The sequence below is a fragment of the Vidua macroura genome, chromosome 1 (assembly GCF_024509145.1).
Source record: "Vidua macroura isolate BioBank_ID:100142 chromosome 1, ASM2450914v1, whole genome shotgun sequence".
Taxonomy (NCBI): domain Eukaryota; kingdom Metazoa; phylum Chordata; class Aves; order Passeriformes; family Viduidae; genus Vidua; species Vidua macroura.
The window spans coordinates 16,244,459-16,260,365 of record NC_071571.1 but is presented as its reverse complement, the minus strand read 5'-3'; positions in this window follow the sequence as shown (position 1 = coordinate 16,260,365).

The following is a 15,907-nucleotide window of genomic DNA, read 5'->3' as shown; positions in this document are numbered from 1 at the left end:
AATTTAAAAGGTTAAGATTTCAGAGAGCCAGGCCTTAAGCTGTATTCCTTCTGTTTTGAACTGGTAGTGTCTCCATTTGCATATGACACCATGTATTTCTTTGATTTATTATTTTAGTCAAGGAATAAGAAAAACATTCAAAGCCTACTGTAGGTTCTGACAAATAAAATTACTGATTTCTTACATCTGAAAAGCCAAGTACCATGGTCTGGCTGGTTCAGATTTGTCTAACTGCAAAGGTGTTAGACTGCTTCTTATTCATGCTTCATTTGAGATTCCAACCATTTAAAGAATGTTATCCTACTAGTATATACAACCCATTTATTTTATTGCACATACTTTGTTATTTAATGCCACCCAGAGTTTTCAAGGTGGCTTAGATTAACTAAAAGGGCAGCGCTAACTATTAACATCTACAACTTAAACCAGACCTGATACAGTAAAGGGAAAGACATTAATCACAAGATGCCAATGTGCCAACAGTGAAACTTGCCCTTGCATGGTAAGCTGAGTCCTGCAGGCTGGTAGAGCTTGGTTTTGGTCTGACTCCTCAGGATGCCTTGAGCAGCAATCAGCCTTCTGGAACTGCTGCACTGAGAAAGGTGGTGGACAGTGGTGCCCAGACCCAAAGCCAGTGATGGACAGCAGGAAGGGAGGGATGATGCCCTGTGACAGCAGATCTAACAGTGGGAAGAGGCACAGCCTTGGGAGTAAGTTACACTTAAACTGAGGCAGTGCAGAAAGGGGAGCTGTGAATGACATCAGCTGTGGAGACTCACAGGGGCAGAGCTAAAAATGGCCTAATTTTTTATTTGTACCTGTACTGCCTGTGCCTCAAAGAGATGTTTTGCATGGCTTAAGGCAATGCTGAAAGCAGGAGGTGCTGAGGACATAAGTCTCTTCTCCATCAGAGTGAATGTCTGCCTGTCATTTGCTTCATATGCAATATGTTTCAGTACAAAAACCCAGTTAGAGAGTATTGTTCCATGAAGAAGAAAGCTAAGCTTTTCACTATCTAATCAACATTTCCTGAAGAGTTGCCAATGTCTCCTGAGCAGAGTAATGAGTTTCTGCAATAAATCATGCCATTACTGACCTTAAACTTTCCCTGGACAAATGTCCTCCCTCCCCTCAACAGGAATATAAGTATTTAAGACAAGGACAGTATGTTCTACAAAGCACATTCTTGGTGTTTTGCAGACAATAATCTCTGAATTACTTGTGATGATAATTTTGGGGGATTTCATAATGCCTCAGTACATATGCCAGAATCCTGGACTTTGACCAAGAGGATGTTACAAATAATAAACATCAGTAACATTGCCATCCACTGTAGCTAACTACTGTCTTCCATGCAGATTACTTTGTGTACTTGTATTGCACCCAGACATATACAAAGTTTAGATTTCTCTTGAAAACACTTGGTGTTTTGGTAACTAACTAAATGAATAAACATATAATCTTTCAGGAACTGGCAGAACAGCATCTAGTTCTCATTACCCTCTTTGTTTCTCTCCACCCTTTGGCTCTCACCATAATTGAAGACAACTGCTCTGGCCACTTAGCTCAGCATTTGCAAGATGAAGTTATACATCTTCCAGACGTGGCACCCAGTTGCCAGCACTGTTCTTACCCTTTGGTTTGCTTTGGGCCCCTGCTTTAGCCTCAGAGCCATCTACCTGTCTCCAAGTCTGCTGCTGATCTCTTGTAACCATGGTGCGTAGTACTGGATTCCTCTGTCATTCTATGGAAAAGAATGGGATATGCTGTGAGAAACAATTATGTTGAGCTAACAGTGTGCTCATTTTATTTGCAAACATATCCAGAGAAATCTAGTTATTTCAGAGTTCATGTCAAGCTTTTTTATGTGACAGAGATGCAAGCAAAGGAGTACATTCTGCCATCATGCCGTGGGTCAGAGTACCTCTATATTTCTGTAACAGCAGCAGTTGATTTCCTATTTTAAGTAGAATGGTATTACCAGAAAATTGTTATTGTTAACATTTGCATAGAGCAGGTTAGTTCTTTTAAGTGGCTTCATGCCACTAAGTAGGAATGTAACCACAATATAGCAGTTTGTCCACAGAGAGGAAAAATAACCCTTCAAACTCCTGGCACCAGTTCCATATTAGAGCTAAATTACTGTAGCAGATTGAAATGACAAGACTTGCATTTTTAAAGGAGCATGTAAACAGATCATGTGCCCAGACTGGCATGGGACAAGAATCCTAATTCGCACATATGCCTTGGGACTTGTGCACACACACACAAAAACAATTAAAAAAGAATCAGACAAAGAATACATAATGGAAGACTGGAGGGTTGAGTTTAATATTCTTACGTGAGAAGACCTAAGCAGACTTTCAGTATGCAGTGTTTTCTCTAACAAGTAGTTCCAGGACAGCTCACCACAAATGCCCAAGGAAACCTGTTATGGCATGTATACATAGAGTATATATGGAGTGTATATAGAAAGTCTGCCTAGTCTAGAATATTTATGCATAAATATACTCTAGAATAGAGACCTCTTAATTGACTTTTTTAACTTTGTAGATGCAATGAAAGAGACTAGATAGTCTGCATTCATTGGACAGGTCCTTTCCTCTCTCAGCAGGTGGAACATGAGTTGGCAGTTTTTCCTGGACTGCAGCAGAGCAAGTCATCAGTTGAAACATTTCTTGTTGTTCTCCATTTCAGGTGAATGTATCCAGTAGGATTGCTTTATGAACAGCTCTTTAGGGGCTGTTAGGTGCAGGCAGCCCCACTGTGCTCTTCCACCTGCTTGGTGAGAGAAGTGGGATAACCTCAGCAAGTGAGAGTGGCTGGGCCTTGTCAGGCTGTGCCCAGCTGAGGCCACGGTATCCTGCTACACACTGGGAAGGGTTCTTCTTGACTTGCAAATTCAGGCTTTGTAAAATTATTCTATTTTGTCAGCCATTAATAAAACACTTGTTTGAGTGGTGGAGATCTGGGTGTCCTGGAGCATGGGGTGTGTGGTGGGGCACAGTGACAGCTGAGGCTGGATGATCAAAGGGTTGAGCTTAAAACTGGTGACCTGCTGCCACCACAGCCAGGCTCAGCTGCAATGGGTGTAGCACTTATTTGGGCTGCAAAGCCAGTGCTGGGGCTGGCTGTACAGCAGCCTCAAATGCTTATTAGTGTCTTAGAGGTAATTTCAGAACTTCACTGTCTTATTTCCACTCTGATTTCATACAATTGTTTTATATATCTGAATCTTTGGTAATTGGCCATGTTGAAATCCAGATATTTAAGGTGAAATCCAGATATTTCTCAATGTAAAGATTGTGTTTTAACAGTTCACTAATGTCATGCTGTCTGATATCATAATGCTTTATTGTTATACTACCTGATTTTCAAATATGATGACACTGTGAAGTAACTGTTCATGTGAGTTAGTAGAAAACTATGAACAGGGGAAGGGAGCTCCATCAATCTGTGTCTAAGCACAGATGAAGTAACTGACCCTGATCCAAAGGCCTTTCAGCTGAGCAAATTCAAGTGCTGTACTCAGCTGCTCAAACCCAGCTCATGTCTCATATTTATGCCTTTTATTTTTCTATTTTGGCAAAGCTGAACAGAAAGTTTTTGCTGTTGGTTAAGTGTATATGCATATTATCATTTCCAGCCCAATTGTTGCCAGTGTTACAATGCACCTAATAATAATTTTTTTAAGTAAAAAAAAAATCTCCTCTTCTCCACCCCCGTCCTGAACCATATAAAATGTAATGGGGTGGCTTTTCCAATAACATCTCAAACTTGTAATTCTGCAGTGTTGTCTCTGAGCCATTAATGAAACCCATATTGCAGGGATGGCCTTGGAGTAATGGAGGCAGGAGAAAGCAGCTGTATCTGTGTCTTTCATTATGTTCTCTCTTATTTTTGTTTTGGGGTAAATTTTCTGGAGCAAACAACCTTTCTGGGAATGGTCTGCTGCAGAGACCAGGTTGAATGCCTATTGCTGGCTCTCCAACGGGTGCCAGATGTGAGACTGCAACCTGTTAAGCAAAGCACCAAGCTGCTCGTAAAGGAGGAGCAGCATTTTCTGGGGGTGAAAGTTCTGGCACAAGTATTTGACTGAATGACTGTGAGCATTGTTACTGAAAAACCAACCTAACCAGCATGATACTGCCAGAATTAGCCTAATGATCCCAGCACTTTACATCGCTGATGATCACGACAGGTTTATTCCCTCTCAAAATGACACATTGGAATAATATTAGCTAACTGTCTGTAGCTCGGCTGGAGTGTCTCCTTCCAGACACATAATTGGTACTGTCACCTCTCATGCTATATGGTATGCAAAGCTGATGTCTATGAATTCTGCCCATATGTTTTTTAAGTGCACTGGAGGCAGTCAGCCTTGAATTCTCAACAAATAGTGATGGGTCAATTAATAACGGGCTGAAAAAGCACAAAATTAAAGCATGTTAAAGTGCATACATTAGCAAGATGGTTTTTCAACAATCTGTCAGACAGCATATGTAAGAAAAGTAAAGCTACTCTGGTAGAGATGAAGAGATTGCACTTAGATAACTAAAGCAGAGCTCATCTTTGATCAGATTTGCAAAACTGGATTCACTTTGCTTTTTCCTTACTTCATGCAATTTGTGTCCATCTATAGACAATGTAGTGGAGCAGAGGGTTGAAGCTCACGTGGACAAAAAGAGCTCCAGAGAAGGGTTTAATCCCTTTCAGCTTTCCATAGTATGCAAACAAATCTTCCCCCTAATGAAAGACTACAAAACTGAAAAAAAAATTATTAGACACTGGCTACATTTTTAAAGGATCAAAATAATATAGGCACATCACTGCTTGGTTTTTTTGGCTCCCTAGTAACTAATTTCTCCCAAAATATATCTGCACATTGGTAATACAAAATGTTTTACTTCACATTAATGTGAGACTGTTTATTTATGCAGCTTCATTTCCAATAAAAGCTACGCTTTACAGTGCATTATGCAGAATGACAGCAGTGCACTGAATTGCAAGGTCACGCTATAGATCATACTCACTCTGCCAAACACCCAGTAAGGAATTTTGGAGTAAGCTGTAATAAGAGGCTGAGCAGTGAGCAGAGCCAGAAACAATACAGGTTAGAAAAATGTTTGGTTTATTTAGTGAAAGAAGAAAGAGTTTGACTTATTAGGAAGGCTTTTCCTACTGTATTCATTCTGAGTCCAGGTCCTGGAAAGAAAACTTGGGATGGAACTTCCTGAAGTTGACCCTAATCTGTCCTCAGAGCCTCATGCGTCTTCCTCTGAACTGAGGGGTAAGGGGTGTGTTTGAAAATCTAACCAGCAGTTTATGCCTGAACTGTTACTTTACCAGACCCTCTCCTTTTTCCATTTCGTATGTGAGGCTACATGTCTGGTGAAAGGTGAAGTGTCATCCTCTGCACATAGATTAGGTGTGTGCTACTGTGCAGCTGAAAGCAGTGGGTCCAAATGGTAAGAATGCCTTATTCCAGATGTCTGCAAAAGTGATTTGTCCTCCAGATGAAAAATTTACCCTAGGACAGTGAGGGTGACAGAAGTAACAATGCATAGTGCAACCACTGTATGGGTTTGTGCAGTTTCTCTCTATGGAAAATCATTTGAAGATAACAGAGGTCTAGAAGGCCAAGAAGTGCCAAAGCCAGTGTGACAAATAGCTCCTCTTTAGGAGGGATACAGTTTTCAGGCCCTGTTTCAGATGTGGGACAAGAGAAGCAGCACCAATTATGAAAGCAGAGGGCCACAAGAGAAGTTATTGTAAGACCCACACAAAACATGACAGCAAAGTAGAATTTCACTATGTCAGGCTGTTCTCCAGATGTTGTTGGTGAGCTGTACCAAAAGTATTGAGGATGCCTATAGTAAACTGGCCTTGCAACAGAATCAAAGCTGAGCAACAGCTTTGTTGGTATTCCCCAACAGACACAGCTTGTTGTTTTGGGAGGGGAATAGAACTTGGTATGGTTGTACTGCCTGAGGGGGTGCATTTTGGACAGCAGAGAGGTGGTAGTGCCATTTTAGAATTCTTTCTTTTTACTTGTGCTTGACCGGGTTATTTTCTGCAGAATAAGGAAACTGGTGATGAAGTGAGAAACATCCTTGGTGCAGACCAACTTATTTATCTATTTATTTATGTATTTAGATGCAGAGAAAGCACAGGAAACTCATTTGCAGCAATGAAATAAATTGGCAGCAAAAGACATTTCCAAGTCTCTCTTACTGACTTTGACAGAGCTGCCTGCTCCTTCAGACATACTTTGTCAAGGCTCTCATAGCCCTGATTTATTGACCAGAACTTTGATTTATTATTGCCTCTTTGTCTCTGGGTGGTTGTTATCATCAGGTGCCATTATAACATGGAATGGGCTTTGTCCCACTGTTGGCAGTGCAAATCACCTGTCTGAATTCTTCATCCAGGGGACTTAGTACCTGTACTTAATGCAAGTGTTCCTGATGTATTTGCCTGAATATTGTCACCATTTTCAGATGAAGTGAGGTCACTCAAGAGTAAGAAATGGAAAACTGGGATAGAGACAACCAAAACAGGGTATTAAATGGTTGGTGATAGAAGTCCATAACAAAAGAGAAGTGGTGGACATGAGTTTCTTTACATGGATCCATAAAAAAGCTAAGTGACTTATGTAGTTTATCCAGAGGAAGACTGGCTCTTTCACCCTGAACTATAGCAAACCAAAGAAATAATTATATCACTGGCCCAACGTGAGGGGCTTTCATGAAAGTATATTCTACCTCACCCTTTCTTGCTATTGTAGCTCTTCACAGCTGCTGTACATTACAGCCATATGCTTCTGAACACAGCAGAGTCTCCAGGGTGTTACAGCAGGTCAGCCTCATTCTCCCTGGTCAATACACATCTCCACTCCTCTTGCACTGCACTGCTTGCCTTCTGTTCAGGGCCTTTCAGGCTCATCATGCAAAAGGGTTCTGTTTATACCCAGCTTAAGGGAACTTCACAGTGCTATTGCTTTTATAGTAAGCATTGCTGCCAACAGTCTGGTTCAAAGTTTATTGACAGCTCATTATGGACCCTGTCATGTTAGTTGTTCTTGTTCCAGTCTAGCAGATGACTGAGGACTAAAATATCAGGTCAGATAAGTCACAGTTTTGCTCTTTTAGCCCAGTCATACTCTGGCAGATCATCATTGTGTCCACCAAGATTTTACATGAAATAATATTTACAGCGTAACACACTGAAGACATTATCCATGCTGTCTGGCAATATAAGAAGCTGTTAAGAAAGGGCAACCTCTGCTCTCTGTGCAGAGCTAGTGTCTCAGATCCAGCCTGCAAAAATAGCTGCATTTCTCTCCTGGACCAGACAGTCAGGCTGTGACACTGCTCCCTCTGTGTTCAGCACTGGTGAGGCCTCAGCTTGAGTCCCGTGTCCAGTTCTGGGCCCCTCACTGCAAGAAAGGCACTGGGATGCTGGAGCATGTCCAGAGAAGGGCAACAGAGCTGGTGAAGGGTCTGGAGAGTGAATAATTTGAGGAACAGTGAGGGAGCTGGGGTTGTTTAGCCTGGGGAAAAGGAGGTTCAGGGAAGACCTTGTCACTCTCTACAACTGCCTGAAAGGAGGGTGTAGCCAAGTGGGGGGTCAGCCTCTTCCCCCAGGCAACCAGTGACAGGACTAGAGAACATAGCCTCATGTTGTGCCAGGGAAAGTTCACGTTAAACGTCAGGAAGAATTCTTCACTGAAAGGGTGGTTAAGCATTGGAATAGGCTACCCAGGGGAGTGGTGGAGTCACCATTCTTGGAGGTATTCAAGAAATATGGATGTGGCACTCAGTACTTTGGTTTTGTTGACATGGTGTTCGATGACAGGTTGGACTTGATGATCCTGGAGGTCCTTTCCAATCTAAATGATTCTAGGATTTTATGGGCATTGCCCATCTATGCTGGCCATCCCAGTGCTGGGCTGTCTATTAATGTATGACCTATCGAGATTAAGGCTGATGTTACAGCAGCTGGATCCTACTCTGATTTTAAAAGTAGTTTAAAAGTTATTGTTGATGGGCTTGTCAGTGTGTACAAGGCAGTGTCTGAACTCTAATGTTTCACTGGGATCTGTGCTCTCACACAACGTGTACAGCAAAGGCAGTTAACACTGTGTTAACAGTCTGTGTACTGGTTAGGGATGGGTGGCTCTTGCTACTAGACGTTTTCTTTTGAGGAAGAGTTTCTTTGGACAGATTCATGTTTAAGTCAGTGGTTACTGCTGTAATTTTATTACCTCTTAGTAAGGCAAGAAAAAGTGGATCTGACTGAAACTGAATAGATTGCTTTTATTGAATTCTTCTTTAATTAAAACTCTTACTGCCTTCATGCTGTTTTGGTGGCATAGCATAGTTTAGATTTTTACACTGAATGACAGGAGAAGGGAGAAAAAAGAGGAAATGTTTATTTAATTCATGCTATAGAATGTAATGACAAGAGATTGTTTCCATACGTACTGTTTTTGTTGACCTTTTAACATTTGGAAAAGTCAGGAAATACCATTACTGTAGGTCTATCCAGCTTTAATGCTACAATAACTTTATAGCTATTCACAAAGGAAATTATTATACATTGCCTGAAACAGTGAAGGTGTATGCAAGCATGCACACAGATCTCTCTTTCTCCCTTCCTGCCAAGTAGATCTCTGTGGTTGCATGCAGTCTCTGTTAAAAATGCAATTTTTGTGTCCTTGCAATTTTGACTTTACCAGACTTACTGAAACACCAAATAGGCATGTTTCTGGGAAGTTTAAGGAAGTTTAAAATAATGTATGATGCATTTTGAATTACTGTGATTAGACGTTTGCCAAAATTTCACAGGATCTTTAAGCACAGATATTAACTTTTGCTTGGTTTGAGTTGTTTTGAGAGGGCCTGGTGAGATTCAGAGAAGTTGAAAAGCTGGTACTTGGATTTATGCATATTGTCTCACCTTTAGAGCTGAAGAAGAGGTTCCAGTCATGACTTTGACACTCAAGTCGCAAGAACATGGAAGCAGTGCTGCTGAAACAATGCTCTCCCTGGCTGTGTTGAGTTGTGTGCCATGGAACAGCCCCGGGGCAGCCGAGCATGGCAGGACACTGTTACCTTGGACAGCACCAGGCGAGAAAGTGATTTGTGATGGTTCCCTTGTCTCCCACAGAAACAGATCAACAGAGAGACCCAAGAGAAAGTGATTGACATCAAACACATTTGTTAGATTCTGGCCTAGAACCTGAACCTTCAGTGGTTTGAGGGGGATGGGGATTTTGTCCTTCAGTTAGAAAAAAAGAACACAGTAGCTGATGGGAATTGACTTTTTTGCCTCAAAATCTCAGCCGAGGGCTTCAATTACTATATGAGAGAGACTGAAACCAACAAACAGAAATATATGTATTTGAAAATATTCTAAAGTGTTAAAATTAATACTGACAATGGGCATAATTTTTGCATGTTTTACAGAACCAAGCCAATAAAATTTTAGGGAATTACCTCTAAGTTTATAATTAACATTACAGTGTCTGCTCAGATATATCCTGAACCTTCCACAGCCACTTCTTTCACAGTTAGTTGTGAATCTGGTTGATTTTGCTTATCACTTGTGCAATTAAAAAACAGTGATAACTCAAAACACTCAGATAGAAATGCCCTACACAAAAATTGTAATCTGAACAATTGAGAAAGTATACTTGCTACAATTTCACAAGCTTAATTTTATTTCTGAACAAAGCAATTTTGAAATACAGTAAATGAGTAGTAATTTTCAGGTGTGATTTATTACTTTGCAGAAGTTTGGAAAAGAGAACTGTGAAAAATGTCTACTTGAGACTAGCAACAAATCTCTTTGACTGGCTGAGATCAAGATCACAGCTCAAGTTTGTATGTATTGTTCCAAAGAATAGATTTTAAAAGGTTTAGATTTTGACAGAATTTGTTGATATTTATTTGTACACAGTATTTTAACTATATATATAAATATATATATATGATATATATATGTGTTTTCATAAATACGTCATTAACACAGAGTAATCTGACTGTCTTCCTTTGCAATTCAATTGCATGATATCAGTAGAAATAAAACATCTTCCATATATATTGACAAATAGGCTGAATTTAAGTGTATTGGTCATACTTTGCTGTGTCTTAAAGCTATGGATATTATTAAAAGCTTTGGTTTTTAATAATGGTAGTGGATTATCCTCATAGCGATTTAAATTGCTTTGTTATTCATTACATCTGTTAGAGAAAAATCTAAATAAGCTTTAGAAATTAAAAAAAAAATATATCTTTGGTGGTCTTAATATTTGTGCATATACACCTACAGTGTGGATACTCAGAAAAATACACATATGGGATTCAGCTCTGTGCTTGATCTCAGCCAGGAGAAGAAATTTCTGCTGCATGTGGATGGCCAGTTTTCACAGTTGTTGTTTCCAAAATTTTGTGAAGTTGTAAACTATACCTGACAGTTTGGACTGATGTAGTCATGCAATCTCTATGTTAGTAGCTTGCATGTGCTTTATTACTTTGGCTGCATAATTATTTATGGTCTTTAAACACGAACTCAGACACTGTGATGTGTGTGAACACTAACAGACATGCTTCATTTAGAGGTGTAATGTGCTTCCAAATTATTACATGTGATTGCTGGCAGTATCTGTTGTCTTTCTGACACCTTTCCCATCTACATATTGAAAAAGAACTTTCCATTATTTTATAATCTGGTAGATTTCTGATTAGTACAATTAAGCACAAAAATAGACTTTAGTACACCTGCTAATCTAGTGGTGACCTACTTTGCGATAAGATTTTGTACAGGTTTTTCTGGTTGATTTTTCACTTGTGAAGGATAGAAGATTTATTGGCCCAGGTTGCTGCTGCTAGTGCTTAAAGCAGAAACAGTCCTTCAGTGTGTTGGCCTGTTGAGAGTCCTCATGTGCTAAGACTGGAGTGATTCCCAGGGTGGGCCTCCTGCTGCAAGATGACCTAAAGGGAAACTATATAAAATAATTGCTTGGTGTAGATGTCTGGTATTCCTTGTGAAAGAAGCTAAAAGTTAGGGTAAGCCTCTGGAGCCCTCCAAATCAGACAGGCAAGATTTGAATTTGGGTCATTTATAACACAAGCCAGCTGAGATAACTGCTGGGATACAGACAGGGGGAGGGAGGGAAAGAAGACAAACCCACCTTCTCCTCCCCTCTGAGAGCCAGTTGATGAACCTTTGCTTCCATATGTGCCCACGCTACTGTGCAAATTTGCAGGAACTGGAGTAGATGTTTAATCACAAATTTTGTACTGTTTTCCCTTGTTTCAAATCAAGGGGTCCTTTTTTCCTTTGCAATCTGCTGAATTGAGCACTTGCTTAGCCATTTGTACAGCCTTGGTAATAGTTTTTACAAAACTGTGCCCACTTTAGGTGAGGTAACTACAAAGCCCTTAATTGCATAGAACGAGTACATATCAAGCAGCAGATATATGGGTGAATTTATCTAAATAGCAGTAGCCTTCAAAGGATCACTAAAGCTAATATGTTTGAGGTACTGAGGCCTTGGTTTTGCAGAAGTGTCAACAAAGTCTGCAGCTGGCTGTGGTGGCAGGGACTGAAAGTCAGTAATCCACAATGTGGTATCGGTCATTAAACATGAGGCTTACTCCCTCCTCGCCTGCACTCTCTTTGCTAGTGGAAAAAAATAATCCTGCCTCTATGACAGAAGCTTTGGTCAAGACCTGAACAGTCCTCAGGCACAAGTGGTAGGTGCTAAAAGAGAAAAATGTGCATCATTTGGTGCATACAGATTAGCAATGAGTGCAGTGTTGAAAATTCCTGGCTGTGGGTCAGTTTAGCAAAACATTTGGACAACATTTCCCTGAACTGACGTTTCTTAGTCTGGAAATCCAAACTGGTGATAACAATTAGTTGTTCCCTTTGCTTCTGTCCTTAATTAGAAATCAGGCGTGGGGAGGGTGGGGGGTGGGTGCAGGGGAACAAATGAAAAACAATCAATCATTTTCAAACCTGTCAGAAGGTGAAGGTCAACCTAAATTTAAGCCATGGCTTATGGTTGATTTGTATTTGATCTGAACCACCACACATCCCTCAGACTCTAATACATCCTGACAATCAGGATGTATTCATTCCAGGGCTGCATTTTTCCCATTACTTGCCAGACAGTGGCAGGGTGGCTCCTTGCAGAAGGCTTTAAGGAACAAAAAAAGACAAGAGGTCATCAGTGACCACTAAAGGATCAAACACGGGGAAGCTGGGTGGTTTCATACAGTCAGTCTCCTATGGAAAATAATTTTATATTGCTCAAGATCCAAGTCTGGTGCAGTCCATTGTTACTGCTTTTCTAAATATCCTGACTTGTTCAGAAATGCAGTAAAAAGCTTTCATCCTAGCCCATTCAACTTAAAAAATGGAAAACAAAATCCTCTTAATCCCTCCTTGGATCAGCCTGCACGATGAAGTAGCCAAACTGGTAGTCACAGTATTGCTATGGTGCTCAGCCTGCTGCAATTCCTCCACTGTGTCCTTCTCAGATCACCAGTAGGATCAGTCATTCTCTATTAGGTTGGAAAAGCTCAGAAAATAAGAACAAGAAAAATGCTAAACGTGCTGTGGAATTTCATTCCACTTCTATAATGAGCTTAGCAAACCCTCAAGCAGAGAATATATAATTTTAACCAGATTTTTAAGTAGCATTTTGTCAACTCTGTTAGAAGAGAAGCAGAGCCAGATGATAATGCCTTTCTGGGAGCAGAAGCAGGGGCTTTCTGGGCTTGATCCCCATGGTGCTGACTGCCCCTGGCTTCTCCTGCCACGGGCTAAGCTGCACTTGTGGGGATGGTAAGGGAGCTTCAGGGTGCTCCTGCTCCTATCTGTAGTGCAATGGTGGCAGCACAAGAACTCCTGGTATCTGGGCACGGAGGCAGCCAGCTGGGACTTGCAAAGGATCTGGCACCTTCCTTTTCACAGGAGAATGACATTGCACAGCCGTAATTGTTTCAACAATTCCTCCACCATCTTCAGCTTCATTTAATTCCCCCCTCAACAAGTGTCTGCTTTGAAGGAAAAGATGCAAAAAGAGCTTTTCTATTATGGGATTTCTTTTGGACACCTTAAACAATGGCCATAAAGTAAGGAGGAGGATTGCAACCCAAGGTCATCACATCTTCTCTTTGTTCTTAATCTTGTATGACTGGTAACTGCTCAACAGAGCAATAAGAAAAGCATTTGAAGAATCCCATCAGTCCAGCACAGATTTTTAACACAGGCAAGTCCAATTAGACTATTAAGGGTGGCCAAAATAAGATCCCCATGCTCTTGATAAGTCACATGAATAAAGTACTGGGTGATCATGCTGTGCTGAGCAATTTGAAGCCAAAAGCAAGAACATTTCTAGTCTCAGTTTCTGTCTAGAGAAGCAGACAACATGGAAAGGATCTGCTGCTCTTGATTAAAAAAAAAAAAATAGAGCTGGAAATGAAACAGATGAAACCATTAGTTTAATTCACTTGAAAGCTTCTGCTTTGAGGAGAGCTATGCCATATTGTTCTGTACAAGGACACCAGATTAATCGCCTTTTCTCTCCTTCACCTTTTATAGTGATGCTGCACAAATGGTATCAAGCTGACAGAGAAAATTATAAATATACTGTGGCTGCAATTTAGCAGCATTAATCACACAAATTTAGTAGTTTTAGATGGTAGTAGGTCATCCATTAGCTGAAAAGTTGACAGTAGTAGCATAGAAGCCCGAGTTCAGGCCTCATCTTCCCCTTTCAGGCAATCTATTTCTTTCTCGGCAAAAACATCTGGTCATTTAAAAACTGTAATTTTCATACATTTTAGCTAACAGTGGAATGTTGAAAAGCTGTTCTGAAAAACATAGTTCTTTCCTGTGCCAAACCAGTTGGCCTAGAGTTAGCAAATGTTGTTATAAATCTTCCCTTTGCTTTTTCAACAGCTCTAAAACTACAGAATTAAATGCTTCATAAAGACTAGCCAGTGGATGCAAGTTAGTATGCTGAAGAAGTTGAGCATGCAAAGCCCACAAGACCTTTTGAATGCTGCCCCAGTTACCCCACAGAAAACCCAAGCTGGCTCCCAAACCCAAGGAGACAGAGGATCCTTTGGTTTTATTTCCCTCTCCTCAAGCCTGGCTTAGTATAAGCCTCTGAAGTATAGCTACACTGAGAAAGCTCAGAAAGAAAGTAACAAAACAGAAAACCTGCCTTCTGTCACATGTATCTATTCTTCCATTAATGTGTGTCACTGGAGATGGTCTTTCCCATTGGTTGTCCTCCAAATTTTATCCCAGCCATGTGTGTAGAGTCATAAGTAGTAGGCTGAGGGATTTCCCCCTCCACATCTCATTTATTTGCCCAAAAGAAGAAAAAATCCAGAGAGAAATAGTGGCACAGCAATTTTTGTCAACCCAAAAGAATTAGCAATACGAAGTGGTGGGATAATTTTTAACCTTTCTGTTGTAAATTTCATGCAGAGGGAACTGAGAACATCTGAGGTGTGTCAGCTGCTGTGCTGCTTTGTCCCACCAAACAGCGACTGAAGAGTGTGGGAATGGCAAAGCCAACTTCTCCCTCCTCCAACAGGTAAGTAATGACATATGTCAAATACAAGGAGAGGGGATTCTGGAAGTGCTCTGCCCCCACGGATCCTATGGTTCATGGCTAGGGTGTGCTGCACACAGACCTGCTTTGGCTGGAAACCTTGTTCTGCCTTAGGCACAGTGATGTAAAATACCACCTCCCCTCCCCAACAAACCTCCTGGCATCAACTCTGGAGGCTGGTGCAGGGGACATGCCATCCCACATGCTGTGAAGGGTGCATGGATCTGTATGGCCATTGCTATTGCTATGGCTCAACAAATGGTGCTATTTTAAGAAAACACAGGGAAACAAGGTGACCCATTCAATCAGTGCAGGGTTCTTGTTTGCTGAAAATTCAAGAATTATTGAAACTCCAGGTCTAAGCCAAAGCCATTTTTTAAATTAACAGTCCGGTTTTGTGGTCCTGACAAGGACAGCAGGAATGGAATATTCTCCACGACTGGGTCCTGATGTGATAACCGCACTCACCCAGAGCAGCAGCCTTGGGACAAAGCAAGAGGAAAATACTGACTGCATGGGGTATCTTCTCAGAGCTCTGACAGAATTTCTGGTCAGAGGCAGGCAGCTGTATTTCAGAAAAGCCCAGCAGACCATAATAGTTGTTAAACATATGGAGGAGGAAAATTCAAATTGTTCATCTGTGTGACAAAACCCAAACTTGGCTGCCGGAAATGCTGGGGTTCTCTCTCTCTCTCATGTTCATCATCTGCAATTAAAGCTGTTCTGCTCTGTGTAAGGATTAGCCAGAGTAAAGATTAAAACTGAACTGCTAAGCTGCAAGCTGAGTGTCTGTGGAGCTGTTCACAAGAGGCACTAGACAGCAAACAACTATTCTCTTATAGTAGAAGGAGGCTCAGTAGAAGGAGGCAAAGACTTCAAAACCCTTTATTTGACAAAGAACAGGGACTTCAATATGTCTCTTCTTCAAAGTAGGTAAACAGCCTCAAAACTGGTGTTCTGGATGAGAGATCTTGAAGGCTCATCTTTTCTGTTTCTACATAAAATATGAAATAACCATCTTTTCCTCCAGAGAAAGACATTTTTAGATCTCCCTACAGTAACAGATGCTGGGAACCTGAGCAGGACTTTTTATGGTCACAGAAGACTGGAACCAGTCACACATTATGTTAGGAAGAAGAGTCATGCAGGAAAGGTATTTTTGGCCCCTTCTGCCACTTCTTGATGTGATGTCTAGCAGCCTGGTACCTAAGCCAATGGCCTGGGATGCTCAGCGCACAACAGTGAGATGCCTCTTGCAGAAAACAG